Source organism: Chrysochloris asiatica, unplaced genomic scaffold, assembly GCF_000296735.1.
Source record: "Chrysochloris asiatica unplaced genomic scaffold, ChrAsi1.0 scaffold00123, whole genome shotgun sequence".
Taxonomy (NCBI): domain Eukaryota; kingdom Metazoa; phylum Chordata; class Mammalia; order Afrosoricida; family Chrysochloridae; genus Chrysochloris; species Chrysochloris asiatica.
The window spans coordinates 9,441,301-9,445,040 of record NW_006408641.1 but is presented as its reverse complement, the minus strand read 5'-3'; the positions used below and the strand labels follow the sequence as shown (position 1 = coordinate 9,445,040).

General features: G+C 42.0%; 1 pseudogene; it reads right to left on the bottom strand.

Annotated features, from left to right (window-relative positions):
* Positions 1-432: 432 nt before the first annotated feature.
* Positions 433-744, bottom strand: LOC102818159 (annotated as a pseudogene).
* Positions 745-3,740: the final 2,996 nt, after the last annotated feature.

Genomic DNA, 3,740 nt, shown 5'->3' with positions numbered 1-3,740 from the left:
TTTTTGCTTGTTCTGCTTGGAAGTTCATTTTCATGGTAAGTTGTGAAGTATTAACTTTCTTTGGGGTTACCTTATAGTCTACTAACTTTTCTCTCCATTTAAGAGAATCCATTGTATCCTGTAATTTACCTGACATCCTCACCACCTGGGTTTCTGTTGCTACTTTTGTCCCTTCTTTGGCATTGATATTATTTTGATCTTCGGTTGACTTCCCAGCTCCTTTGAGTTTGTTGTTGTAGTCTTGTTCTGTTCTGGACTCTGCTATCTGTTGACTGAGTTCCAGGTGGTGCTGCCATGCCTGTCAATCTCTATTTGTTGTTGTTGTTGTTGTTGTTTTTCATAATTATTTATTTTATTCAGATAGCAGTCTGATCACTTACAGTCCAAGAACAAATAGTAAACCAAATATAATCAGAGGGTAAAGATTGGTCTTCAAATTTCATAGCCAATGATACCACACTTGCCTATGATCTTGCTGATATAAAACCACATCCACATCTCAGTGGCCACCAAACCATTCAGCAGAGCTTCCTTAACTGTGAGCTGTTTGAAGTGACCAGTTTTAGCACTATTGACTATTTTTTTCAGGCTCTGAATAGCTGTAGGGATCTCAGCAGGGGTTGGAGGAACCAGCTCCACCTTGGCATAATGCCAAAATGTGGCCAATTGAGGCTTTGAGTAAGTCACAGCAGTGTTTACCATTGCCAGAACTTTCTCCACCAGGTTATGGATAAACTGGGTCATGGTTCTAAGGTGGAAAGCCCATTTCCCACAATGGCCGGCTTAATGTCACCTCCGGAAAAACCTCAGGGACCAGTCTCTGGAGAAGGATATCATGTTTGGTAAGGTCAGAGAAAAAGAGGAAGAACCCTAGCGAGATGGATTGGCCAAGTGTCAGCATCAATGGGCTCAAGTGTGGCAACAATGGTGAGGTTGGCCCAGGATCGGGCAGTGTTTCATTCTGTTGTGCATAAGGTTGCTATGAGTCGGTACCGACTCAATGGCACCTAACAACAACAACAGCATAGGAATTTCCAAAATAAACAACTTTAAACATATTTTTATTACCTCTTCTTTAGATAAGGAGACCTGGTGTGGGGCTTCAGGATAAGCATTGCACTTCTAACCACAAGTTTGATAGTTTAAATCTGTCAGCTGCTCCTCAGAAATGCTATATAGGGTCATTATGGCACTTAACAACAACAACAAAAACAATCTTTAGATAAATGTTCACAGCTTTGAAGCTTAGCTCCAACAACCAAGATTGATGTAGACAGTAGGTGTGTTTGGTTGGCATCACCCATAACAGAGAAACAGTCCAAGGCATAGCCTCAAGCCTTAGGATGGGCATGGCCCATGGATCTCTGCTGCTGTGAAGAGTTGACAGAATTTCAGCCTTCCTGGCCTGGGGAGGCAGCACCACGGTGGGCAGAGCAGTTGGTCTTTCTGTAGGATTTCTTCATCTGCACGATCTTCGACCAATGTCAGGCCCATCTAATCACAGGAGCTGCTGAGATGAGGGTCAGTCTCCCTCTTTCAGTAAAGGAAGGGGAGGGTTTGAATATCCCTATTCCTGCTTAGCAGGAAAAGGTAGGTTTGCTCTGATTTCAAGACATATCTTTTGGAGGGTTTGCTCTATCTTGGGGCAGGTAGCCAGGAACGTGAAGAGAATGGTGTCTCCACAAATCCAAACAGATGATTTGTTCTGGTGGGATTGAGGATCCAGGCTAATGCCAGGTGAACAGAGGCCTCTCCCTGATAGAATGTGGGAATGACAAGAACCCTCTCCATCTCACTCTTCAACAGGATGTTGGAAGGACTTTTGCTCTTGCCATCTTATTTCAGTACTAGGGTCAATATGAGTGTGTGCCCACACACATTCTCATAGTCCCCTACACCTACATGAATACAGACACTCATTCATACACACACATACACACTCACACATTATATAGACAAGCACACACACACATGCAAATGTAGCAAGTACTCACTAAATAAAATCAATTTTAAGCTCTCAATATTATTCTGTGGCAAGACCGCTCTCAGAAGACAGACAGCAGTTCCTTCACTTGTCAGCAGGTATTGTCCAGCCAGATGCCACCCTAGCTACTGATTCAACAGTGAGCAAAGCACAGGTCATCTCTGACTTACATTGTATTATTATTATTATTATTATTATTGGTGCCTCTTAGTAAGGAGTCCTGGTAGAAGGTAGGATTATGAGCTGGGTTGCTAATGACAAGGTCAGCAGTTCGAATCTACCTGTCACTTTGCAGGAGAAAGATGAGGTTTTCTGCTCCTGTAAAGATTTACTGCCTTGGAAACCCTAGATAGGGTTGCTATGAGTCAGAACTGACTCAACAGCACACAACCACCACCCTTTCCTTAGTAACTAGCCATCACTCATCTGTCATTTTGTTGTACTGTGGTAGTTTGTGTATTGCTGTGATGCTGGAAGGTATTACACCAACATTTTAAATACCAGTAGGGTCACACATGGTGGACAGAACCTTCCAGGCTAAGATGGACTGTGAAAAAGGAGAGGAAAACCATTTTTGAAAGTGTAGCCATTGAAAACCTTAAGAATAGTAGTAGAACATTGTCTGATTCCCAGAAGTCAGAAGATATACCAAATGTGACTGGGAAAGAGCTGCCTTCGCTCAGTAGAGTTCACCTTAATGACATGGATGGAGTAAAGCTTTCAGCATCTTTATTTTTCAATGGGACACACCTCAAATTGAGAAGAAATAATTATAAACACCCATTAAAAATCAGAACTTGAAATGTATGAAGTATGAATCTAGGAAAATTGAAAGTTAATAAAAATGAAATGAAACTCTAAAAAGAACAATTCCTTGGCATTAGTGAGCTGAAATAGCCTGGCATTGCCATTTTGAATCAGACAGTTATAAGGTTGATGATGCCAGGAAAGACAAATTGAAGGGGAATGGCGTTATATTCATGGTTAAAAAGAGCATTTCAAAATATATCTTGAAACCCCCTTTTAAAACTGAAACTCAAAGGGAACACATGAGCAGGCATGTAAGCTTGCTGTAAACCATATTGGTCTACTGATGAGTGGAAGAAGGGGAAAGGCAGGAATGAAGAAATGGGCTGAATTCAACCACATTCCATAGACTCCTGTTGACCTGGAGATGAGAGAGAAAAGAGGAAGGGCTGGTTGGTCCAAACTGTGGTGAGACCTGAAGACACCTGAGCCCATGGACAAAGACATAGCTACAGAGGGCTAGAGCTGAGAGTGATTCTTCCAGAGGATATGAAGTGAGGAGACACACACAAGAACATCCAAACTTGCAGATAGTACCCATTTGACCTAGCCTTGATGGCTTGATAATCAAAACTCGACTAGAGGAAGATAAAAACAAGAACACCACCACCACAATTTTTGATAAAGGAAATGAGGGTAAATTGCTACAGTTTGATGAACTTAACCTATACTCATGGAGGTAGTAGCTCAAAATACCAACAGAGAGTGGAGGAGTCTTCACATCAAATATCAGTGCTATCCCCTCTGTATATGGGGTAGATAGGGACGAGCAACTTAGACACTGGCTACCTAAAATGTGGGGGTGATAAAGGCTCGAAGTGACTGGCTTGCAAGGTTTCAAGAGGGAGTTTAGTTTAAGTGTGTGGGATAAGACAAAGTCCCCACAGAATACTTTTCATCTTGTCTAGATGGGTCTGGTAAAAAGAGATGGGGATAAGATTCTTACGAT